This window comes from Gossypium hirsutum, chromosome A08 (assembly GCF_007990345.1).
Source record: "Gossypium hirsutum isolate 1008001.06 chromosome A08, Gossypium_hirsutum_v2.1, whole genome shotgun sequence".
In the NCBI taxonomy this organism is placed as follows: domain Eukaryota; kingdom Viridiplantae; phylum Streptophyta; class Magnoliopsida; order Malvales; family Malvaceae; genus Gossypium; species Gossypium hirsutum.
In genome coordinates this window covers 19910200-19922299 of record NC_053431.1, presented here as the reverse complement: position 1 = coordinate 19922299, position 12100 = coordinate 19910200, and the positions used below count along the sequence as shown (strand labels likewise).

The window sequence follows — 12100 nt, the reverse complement described above, 5'->3', positions numbered from 1 at the left end:
CCCTAACCGAGTGACCCAAAGGACTTAGTACAAATACCCCACTCACAATCTCCTCAGAGTAGTCCAAGTTGTCTATAATCCGTTTTGTGGCCTCCAATCAATATTCTACCACATTCGAGGCGATACCAGACACGCCCCTAAAGATCTCCGCTCCGTTAGCCCGAAGTCGTTCAGAAATAGATCCCCGAACTCCATTGCCCGTACTTGCCCCGGCAACCCTTTCGAGAACACGAAGCATTGTCTGTGATAGGGTATCATCCCCGGTACTGCGGTCATGAGACTCTACCTCTGTTGCCGGTTGTACCGGTGCATCCACCGCCGGTATATGTCTCGAAGACGAAGATCTCGCTCGAGCACTTCCTCGGCTTCGTCCACGGCCTCTTGTACTCATATCGTATTATCTTGATTACGAATTTTTATGCATGAATTAATATTCTAGTGTTTATTACAGATGTTTTATGAATCAGACAGTAGTTCAGAGTTTGTTTTCGCAGAATCGAAGTCTAGCTACAGTTTCAGTCTCTTATCAAATTTTCCTATGGTTTCAGTATCATCCTATCTAAAGTATCCTAGTAGGATTTCAGTACAGGTAGATAAGTCAGAAAAATATTCAGAAGAGTTCAGAGTAATACTTACAGACTTGAGCCGGAGATTCGGAATGCCACCTTCTAAAATCTAAATTTTGAAAATCGAGTTTTTCGCATTCTTTATAAAATTTTCGTTTTCGAAAATCTTTGTTTTTGTAAACTCATTCCAAAGCCGAGTTGTTGCAACCTAGGCTCTGATACCACTAAATATAGCACCCCAAGCCCGGCCCAGAAGTTATGGCCGGATCCGGCATGCCACATCAAAAACGTTAAAAAAAATTTCTATTCTAAGTCTAGAAAATCGTACTTGATGTTCAAAAGATTAATTTCATTATAGGTTAAAGTGAATGGAAGTTGTGCACCAGGTAGGAAACTGGAAAAGAGGTGGTGAGTCCATCGGACTGCTTAAGTACCAAGCTCCCTTCGGATCCAATCCTAGACATGCATACCGCAATTGCCACACCTTAACGTCATGGATATTTCTAGGAAACCGATTTGATTATGTCATTTTTAGGAAAAAGTGATTAATTTTGGAAGCTTTATTTGTTGTCGTGTTATTTTGAAATCAATTCTTGTTTTTGAAAACGAGCCCTAAAGCTATCCAATTTCAACAGTTAAAATAAGTATTACCTATCTTAGTAATACATATTAAAACCATCAAAAATAATTAAGCGGCCTTATTACATTTAAAAGCCCAAAAACTTCAAATGTAAATAAAAGGATGTCCAGTTCACCAGAAAAAATCAAACTTTCAGAACGGGTGGCCACTCCGAATTCCCTCACAGCTCCAAGCCCACTATGGTTGGGGATTTCTTGCGTGGATGAAAATAAAAGCGGTGAGTTTGGGGAAATTCAATGTGTAAGGAAAACCCATTCAAAGCCCAAGTCAGCTCAAGCCCATTGGGCCTAAGTCCATTCAGGTAACAGTGGTACTAGGCCAGAGCCCTTTTCAGATTACAATAAACTGGGCCCTAGCCCCTTATTCAGATAACAGTATGGCCCATAGGCCCATTTCAAAATACATGCAACATCAGTAAACATATGCAAGCCCATTTGGGTAACAGTGGTACTGGACCAGAGCCCTTTCTAGATTACAATAAACTGGGCCTTAGCCCCTTATTCAGATAACAGTATGGCCCATAGGCCCATTTCAAAATACATGCAACATCAGTAAACATATGCAAGCCCATTTGGGGAGACTACTCAACCCACCAACCACTACACTCCACCCGTACCAGCCATACACTCCATGTGGGGAATAGCTCAACCCACCCAGCCCAACACTCCATAGTTGCAGCCTTGCTGCTCAGTTAACAGTAAATGGAGGCAAAGCCTCCAGTACGTGGACAAGCCACTTTCAGTACTTCCTCCGTCAATATCCTAGTCCCATGCATCAGATAATAACATGGCATGCAGTAAATAACAACAGTCAAACATGCATTTAGGTCAATTTAACCCTAGGGGTATGTCGGTAATTTATCTCTTAGGGGTAAAACTGTAAATTTTCCACTTTTAAAGGTATTTCAGTAATTTATCTATTTTAGGGTTTTTCATGCATATTCCTACTTTTCAAGTACTAATAGAATCATGTACCGATGGTTCTTACTGAATTGGGCCCGTTGGCCCATCATTCCAATTTTGGCCCATTAAGCCAAAAAATATCGAGGGCAGAGAAATCATGCACTTTGCAGTCCAAACATTGCAGCTTACCAAAAACATTAATCGATTTACCTCACGAGCATTCGTACACTTGCAAATCTACAAAATACCGGTTTTCAGTATTTCGGCTTTTCGGCTTTTGCCGATCTAGACTAAGAAAGAGGGTGTTAGTTACACACCTGTTTGCAATGATATGCTGACGAGATCCACACACAAACCGCCTATAATTGGATTACTAACACGTTAATCTAACTATTCAAATACAAACTACGTATTAACCCCTTACAATATTCGGCCAACCACACCTACAGATCATAGTAAGCTTATAAGAAAACAATAAGCAACTCATTAACAAATTTTTGTCAATGTTTACCACATAATCATAATTTCACTGCAAGCTGTCTTCCTCAGCAACAGTCACTAAATCATTTATAACTGGAGCTACGAAACTCCAAATCAAGTTTCGTTAATTTGCCTTGAAAATAGACTCATATTTCTTCTATCCATAAAATTTTCAGAATTTTTGGTTTAGCCAGTCAATACCAAATTTTTCTCAAAGTTTCCCATGTTTCACTGTTTGACTAATCTGACCACTCTTCATTATGAATCAAATTTCTCATTGTACAGAATTCAAAATATGTTCTTGTTTATTTCATTAGAAACTAGACTCAATAAGCTTTAATTACATAATTTATTCAGCTTCTAATTCATCTCCCACAATTTATGGTGATTTTCCAAATTCACGTCACTGCTGCTGTCCCAAGCAGATTTATTACCAAATCAACTCTTTCACACATACCTTGCATGCATGTTATTTAAACATGTATATCACCAATCAATCATCACATATCTATGATTTTACTTAAGTATAATCTCCATTTCATCATTTTAAGCACAACATGTTAGCCGATTTTTCCCTTTAGCATCTAAGGCACATGCATGCTCATTTGTTTGGCTCAACTTCACCTATCTTCCATTTTTCATCAAAAGAACATGAAACAACAACCATTTCCTTCATTTTAATTCATGACTAAATGATCACAACACAACTAACAACCAAAATATATTTCAAGAGTTAAGGTAGAATCAAGAAGAACTCATGAACCTCAAAATAGAAGCAAGGTACCAAGAACTTACCTTCAATTTTCCTCTTCCTAATGACCGAATACTCCTCTCCTTTCTCTTCTCTAACTTTCAGCTATGATGAACAAAGATGGACAAAACTTTGTTCTTTTCACCCCTTTTTCTTTTAATAAAACTTCATATTTCATCCATTTAATTCTTTAATACAAAAGACATGAAATTCTTATCATGAAACGTTTACCTAACCCATTATCATGAAACATTTACCTAACCCATTATCATGGAACATTTACCTAACCTATTATCAATTTGTATCAATTTGTACCATAAATTATGGATATCAAGTGCACATTTTGTCTACAACAACATGATGGCTGGCCACTTCATGTAAAATGGGAGGTTTGTCATGCAAATCCTCCTATTTTGCACTTCTATTTATTTGGCCACTTCAATTTAGCCTATAGCATTTTCGAACATTTTCACATAGGTTCTATTTCATAATTTCACCCCCTTTTCCTTATGGAACAAAAATTAACTAAAATTATCGGGTTCTATCTTAAGCTTGGGCCTTCTAGAGGCCCACTAACATAATTAAACCTATGCCAACATTCACAGGATTCTCGAAAATTGGGGCGTTACAGTGGCTTTGATTTGGGAGCTGGACAGTCGCTCCCCGAACTTTCAGAAGCGGTGACGAGGAGAAAGAAGGTAGAAACCCTAGGGTTTCCTGCCTTGGTGTAATGGTTTGGGCCAGTTGGGCCACTTTAGTCCTGGGTCTGTCTAGTTTAAGTTGGGCTACGGGTGTATTTGGGTATACGGGTAGTGGGCTAGTTGGGTTTTAATTTTTTAATTTTTTTTGGGTTGTGGTTAGTGGTATTTGGGCTCTATATATGGATTGTTTAAACAAACAAACATGTATTTATTTATTTCATTCGGTTTTAAGGCCCGGTTAAATTTCAGCTATTACAGCTTCTAGAATACACTTCCTCCGTCATATATCAAATCCTCCCCCAATGCACATGCACTAACCTACTAACATATAATCGTAACGAATAAGAAATGCGACATGTTTTTGTAAATGTCATTATCAAAAATTATATCATATAGCCTACACCAAATTTGTTAATCTGAGTTATGCATATCATACATAATCATGCTTTCAAAAGTATTAGAACATGGAACGTAAATGTATTTTTCACATGCCTTACTCATAGCACATATCAACAGATGTCTTATATTGAGTCTTATTTACCAAGCGAACCCCATAAAAGGTCTAAATATGAATTTTGGAGTCATATGGGCCTAGATGAAATCTTCCAAAAAAAATGGTCCACACGACCTACTCGTTCAGACTATGTAATCACACATACCCGTGTACTCCACACGGCCTGGCACACAGCCTACCTGAATTGTTCGTGTAATCATACATGCCTGTGTGCTCCACAGGGTTGACCACATGCCAATGTGGTGCACATGACCATCCACACGACCGTATGATGTAATGCAGCTTCAAAACAACAACTTTTTATCGAGTTTTTTTGAGTTCTAATCGCGTTTTTGGGTTAGTGTCACACACCTGATTTTCTCTCGATGAAGATTCACGAATGAGCAATCCTGTAACCTAATGATAACTCACAGAAATTAATCAACACGATTTTTTTGCTAACCCCGGATGATCAAATCAATAACACCAATGTAAGAAGAACTTTTAATTACAAAACAAAAACAACTCCTATATGGTGAAACTATTTACCCTCGAACGTAACAATGACTGTTTGCTGAAGGTTTTACTGCCTCACGATCTTTTCCTATTTGTATCAAAGCATAAAGAGTTTCATAAAAAAATTACTTTATTTGCAAAGCACCTAAGAAACACAAAGAAACATCAATAATAAATAAATAAATAAATACCCAACCTCAAATATGCACTGGATTTTGATGAAAAGAGAAAGAATAAAAAAGAAAAGCTTTGAACGATAGCCATCTTTGGGAAAAAGGGTAAGGCAAAAAAAATAAAATTGCAAATGAAAATTTGAAGAACAAAAACAAAACAAAATGACATAAAGAAAGAAAGAATAGAAAGAAGAAAAAACAAAAAGAATGAAGAAAAATGGAGTGGGAACGTGGGCATAAAAATGGGGAAAATTTTAAGGAAAAAAATTATTATTATATTAGGAGAATAAAGTGAAAATTAAAACTAATTAAAACTAGCCAAAACCCCACTACCTGATCCTTATCCAGATATTCGAATACAAGACCAAATGGTAAGTTGAAGCCTTATAATTGAACTAGTAGGCCTATTCTTATCATCAGTTGAGCGCAAATATTATTTATGTCAGATGATTTAGGGATAGGATTAGGACAAAAATAATGGAAATTTAACAGAGAGATATTTGAACACAAGACCTCAAATACACATCTAGAACACTTATCCACTGAAACAAACCAATTTACTTGATAACATTTTCACAATTTTAACTCAGAAGCCAGACATAACCACTCTTGGTTTCACTAACCTGATTTCCTCTAACCTAGTTTTTGGGATGGGACACTCTCTTTTAACAAGTTTGGAATTGCCTTCGATGAGTTCCACTTGTTCATTATAGGTTTATAAGTTCACGTAAAAGAAGCAAAATAAGGTGGAAAGCCCGTTGAGTCAAATGATTTTTCTACAAATTGTCTAGTGACTCAATTCATAACTTAGGATTGTAACACCATGGTTGCATAAACCCACAAGCAAAGATAAAAAAAAGCAAGCTTAATCTTTTAAAACAACCACAAAAAAAATGTCTATTACATACAAAAGCTTATGAACTAGCTTAGTAATCATTTTTCTGATTTTGTCAAGCCTTATATTCCCTTCCAAGAAAATGAAAAATTCCAACTTAGGCATCCACAAAATCTTTACTTCCTTGGTTGCATGTTTTATGTAAGTTTATCCATTTATTTATTCTTAAATACCATGCCATATTAGCAGTAACTTGTCCTAATTTAAAATATAAATCTAGGGAAACCTATAGGCCAAAAGCAAAGATTTTATGGTTTAAATACTATTCTATCCATAAGACTAACAATTAAATTAAATATGAGTAGCATGCATAAAGAATAGGAAAAGTAAACAGAAAGATGCATATTTACATGCAAGGATCTACCACTGTGAATGGTAGTTGTAGGAAAATCACTCACGCATAGCCAATGTTCCAACAAATCAAATTCCTTTTTGTTTCAACAAAAGCTTCATGTACAAGCTTGCTGCTAGAATAAGATTAAAATGTTAAATAAAATGGAAAATACAGCCAAATTCACAAAATCATAGAGAAGACAAATGATTTACAAGTGCATCTAATCTGAGTCATACAGGAATTTCCATTAACATCATTAGAATGAGTATTAGAAATACAAATCAATAATATTGTAACCACCCAAGCCCAGTCTAGACGTTATGGCTAGATTGAGAAGGTTACATTAGCCACTGAAATGGCTAAGCTAACTTACGTTACTTTTTATAACTTTAAATAAACTCATTCTAGAGAAAACCATAGTTGTACTTTGAGTTAGCTTAAAAAGCATTCATTCATTAGGTCGTGTATGCTTAGGATTCATTTTATTGTTGATAGTGTTGTTTTAGAAAAACCGTTTGCTTGTCGCTCTTCTTAAAAAAAACTCGAAGTTAAACTAATGCAGTGGAAAAACCATTTTTCAAGTCCTTTTGGAAAATTAGGAGCCTTATCGATTTGTTTTTCAAAAATAGTTCCTTTGCAATGTAGTGGAAACTAGGGAACAATATCAAATTTTAATTAAGCCCAATATCATGCATTATCCGGTTATTATGCTTGAGTAATCCATGCATGCAAAAATCGCCAAAAGAAAAGTTACCAAGTCACAGACCAGAAATAATTAAAAATAAAAAGCCAAAGCCAATGAAGACTTAATAATACTTAATTAAAAAATAATAATCCGAGGTCCAAGTTCATTATAATAATCCGAGGTCCAAGTTCATTCTCCGAAAGCCGAGTTGAGTCTTAATTTTGAGTTTTACCTAAAAAGTTAAACACTATTGGGGGTGAGCTTATGAAAAGCTCAGTGTGAGTTGAATAATTATTTAAATAGGTAAAAACATCAAATACAATGAAACGTGTAAACATTAACAGAAGAAAACAGAACCATTATAGGAATTTCATGTCATTACATACCATTACATACCATTATCAAATTGATGTTAAACAGTGTATGAGCATAGGTTATCATTAATTTGAGTAACAATAATTAGTTTCGATACCATTCAATACAACAAAATACAATGCGTAGCATAAATCAATAACATTCGAATATGTAGTGCACATGATGCAATGCAAAAAGGTTCCTATCCATACCATCTACTACACACCACGAGTTCCCCATAACCCGTCATCCGAACTCTAAAACATTATGGGCTTAAGCCCGTTGTGGTTAAAACCACTGATAATAATATGCAAAAAATTCTGCCAGTAATACTGCAGACAAACTGCTAGTAAAAACACGATAAATTGCTATTGCCCTCAGTACACTAGGTGCAGTGCATTGAATACTAATAATGCAAACTTAATATTCCACCGGTACTCCATGAAACTCCTTCGTCAACCACAAAATCCCAACCCAATGCATATGCAATATGTCACACAATCTCATAAACAATCATATCCCAATAATTTTTACATTCATTTGACATTCTTAGCGTGTCCTCAATAATCACATACTTTCATTAAATTGAAATAATGTTCCAACCTTTCAAATTACCATTGTGGTGGTATCAATCAATATCGTTCAATTTCACATACTTTATGGATTTTCATTATGCATAACTAGCACCCTTTTCAGTACACAATATAACAAATATCTCATGCGTTTAAATCATAAATAAGCTTAATATCTCAACACATTATATCATTCAGTCAAACATTCTCATATCTCATAACTCAAATATGCAATTACGAACCCAATCAAACATTCATAATATCAAACTAGCAATTTTGCCAACATGTCAATCTTTTAAGGCTCAAAACATACTTGGTTTGGCTACTCACAAAATCAATAATTTGGCTATGAAGACAATCCAATCAGAAAGCTAATTTATCATATACAACATGATATTTAACATTTTCAAATAGTTTTATGAGTTTAGGACCCACATCTTATTTTTCGCTTTCTCACAGCACACTAGCGAATCTTCCAATTTTCCTTAATAAGTCCTTAAATGAACCTAAACCAAAATTAAATATAAATTCAATGAATTTACCATTAAACTAACCCCCAAATACCCACTTATGAGTTCAAACCAATCATTGAAATTATAACTATTTTATGATACCAAACTAGTCAGATTCCTTACATTGTATTGATGCAAACATTACGTACAATTGTTCTTCGCCTTTAAGGATGATTTGGGATGTTTGGGTCAGCACCTAATTCAATAATATACTGGAAAATCAGTAGCTAATTAATGATTAAATTTCTTCATTTAATCAATTCATAACCTTTACCCAACAACAATGTCGAAATAACAAATTAGTTACCCTTAATTGCATTTACTCTTCACGATTTGTGGGATCCGAATGGCCAATCGAACAAGAATGCTTTTTCCTAATTGAAATGGTTTAAAATCTGATTAGGAAGGGTCAAAAACTCAAATTAATTCTTGAAAAATATAGGCAAGAACCAAGAAACAAAATTGCCCCCTTTCTTGCGCATAGGTGCACTCACCGTCACCCATGGTGGCCAAAACTGGGGCTAAATTTTAAAATGGTTTGAGATCTCATTAAATTTTGGAAAAATAAATTTGAAATAATTTAAAATCCCCAAAATTCCAGATTTGAAAATTTACATTTTTAATGGACAATATTAATTAAGAAATTGAAGAGAGAGGAGACCTTACCCATGCTAGTCGAGAGAAACGACAATGGAACTTTCTTGTAAATGTTTGGGATCGATCTTGGAGTTCAAGATTTCAGATTTGGGGTTGATTTTAATGAGGAAAAATGACAACAATATGGTGGAGAATATGTTAACAAATCTTGTGGCAAAAAAGAAAAAGAAAAAAAGAGAGAGAAAAAGATGGTAAAACTAGGTGTAGGCGACGACAACAATGGAGAAAAGGAAAAAAATTAAAATCATAGAGAATGAGAGGAGGAGAGGAAGGGCTACGGAAATGAGGAGGAGGATTAAAGGCTGATTATTAGTAAAAAATTAATATTTTTACCTAGGTTAACTAGGCTTGGATGGCCCACGCATTAAAATAAGGGTTTTTGTCAAAAGATTAAATTATTTACATGAGAAGGGAATTGAAGTTAAGACCTCAAGGATAAATTCACTAATATTTAACTATCAAACCAATAACTCATTCTTAATATAATTTGAAATATTTATTTTAAAAAACAAGACATATCACATACTAGGGTTTAAGGCATGACCACTCTCTTTCAATTCACAAACCTAATTCTATTAACCCCGATTTTTAGGATGTTACAAATACCTTGCCTTGGACACCATTTCCTTTCTGAGCATGAAGAAGGTCCATATGGTGACTTCTTTTGTCAGATTCATGAAAAAAATTCTATTCTCTTTACAATCAAATCAGTGCTAGATCCAATTTGGGTCATAGCCATCAAAATATATTTTGCGAGAAAATCGGATGCCATTTTCTGCATGCACAGAAAATCAAAAGCCTGAATAGAAACAGTCTAAACCTTAAAGTTAAGAGTGAACATAAAACATGATTGAAAACCAACAAACTATAAAACAAAAGTATGCCAAAAAAAATCAATTTTATTTCCCTAAGAGCAAACAAAACATATAGTTTCACTCTGACTAGCAAAATTAGAGTGCAATATTTTTCTTTTCTAGGAGTTGATATTATATCACTATTAGGTAGTGCTAATTAAAGTAAAAACAAATAATGAAGGTTAAAATGAAAGGAAATAGGAAGGATGGAAAAGTACCTTTTTGTTAATAGGTGCACCTCCATAAACAACAACTACCGTAGCATCGATTTATAAAAGAACTTTTAGCCTTCATCATGTATCTGCAATAATAGTCACAAAACATAAATTCAAAGATATTAATAGAGAAAAATTTGTAAATTTCAAAAACATGACACGTATTTGCATTGAGAGCTCTCTGAAATGAGAGAATAAAATGTAGTAGGTATATTGTACGTGCCTCAGTAATGGTCTTTAAGGAACCTAGCCTCTCATAATTCCACTAATGATTGGAAAACAAAAAGCATATGTCTTTTCAGAATCAATCTAGGCACATGCCATCAAATCCCACCCTACAAGTCAAATGGGGATGGCATACCATTGAACAGGTGTTGGCTTCACAGACATGCACCTTGGGATTTTTAGATTTAGCGCCTCGCCAAAATCAACCTCCACAAAATTATTGATAGGTGGTGGCACATTATCGCCACTTGTTTCCACAAGAATGTCTTCAAAGGCATCAAAACTGATCCCAGTACTCTCTTACTCACTAAACACCTGTTTTACATCATCATTTCCAAATGGATTGGCTGCCCTTTCTCTACAACCCCTACCACCAGTTCTGCCACCCCATTCACCAATTCGACTACCACCACCACTATTACCATACCCTGATCAGTTGTTATAATCATTCCTTGGAACAATCCAAGGAGATCTATCATATCTAGGTTAGTCATTACTTGAAGCAAGGCCAAATGAAGTGGGCGCAAGTGGGTTTGCAGAAGGTGGATGGTCTCGAAGATGTGGAGGAACGTAAACTGGTCAACCACCAGCGGAGGTGGTACCAACAACTCAATTGCTAGCAGAAGAAGAACCAACATCTATATTCTAAGTTGCATAATCCGCAACCAAATCCACCCATGACGTTTGTGTAGTTATCACAATTCACAAACACTAAGATTCCAAAAACTTTAACAAACCCCCTTTTTTTTTTCAAAATACAAGAATTCACTTCAATGTCCTGTCAAAATCCACCAAACTATTTTCCAATATGGAAATTGTCAAACCTAATCAAATCATATAAAGAAATTAAAAAGAATCCATGAAACAAATGATACTATGAAACTTACATCATCAGTCACCCAAATGCAACATGTCAATCTAAAGAAAATCGTCTTGCTCTATTTGGTAGCTTGATAAAATAGAATGTGGAATCAACAAATTAGTACGCAAAAACCTCTATTTATTACAAAATTGATTGGCAAAAGACAAAACAATAACCTGTCACATAATCAAACCAAAAAAACTATTGCAAAACTATTAAGAATATATATATATATAAAGAGAAGGGAAAAAAAAAGGGAGAATTGATATGCTAAGACTAAGAACGAACAAAAAGAAAATGCTACTACTCATAAAGGTTCAAATGAATTGATGAATTGAAGTTTTATCTACAAGGAAAGAATGAAGAGGGATGGAAACCTGAACACGAGAAAGCCTGGAATCTAATGTTGAATGAAGAAAGATCCCAACACCAACTAGGAAAATAACCTCTTAATATTGTTCAGACACGTTGATAATAAAATGGAGGCGAAATATTTTTGTTTAGAATAATAAATATTTCTATAGTAAGTACTATTGTTAAAATCATTTATTAAGTTACACGCAAAGTTAAATAAATTTTATTAACAAATAAAAAATATATATTAAGTTGATTTTAAAAAAAATAAAAAAAGAAATTACTTTTAATATATATTAAGGTTAATATTTATACATAATCATTAATCACTTTTACAAAAATTATTATAAATTTATATC

The 12100-nt window shown here is 34.5% G+C and overlaps 1 pseudogene; it reads right to left on the bottom strand.

The window, feature by feature from the left end:
• LOC107948134 (DEAD-box ATP-dependent RNA helicase 52-like) overlaps positions 1 to 10012 on the bottom strand; it is a 65591-nt pseudogene extending 55579 nt beyond the window's left edge.
• Positions 10013 to 12100: the final 2088 nt, after the last annotated feature.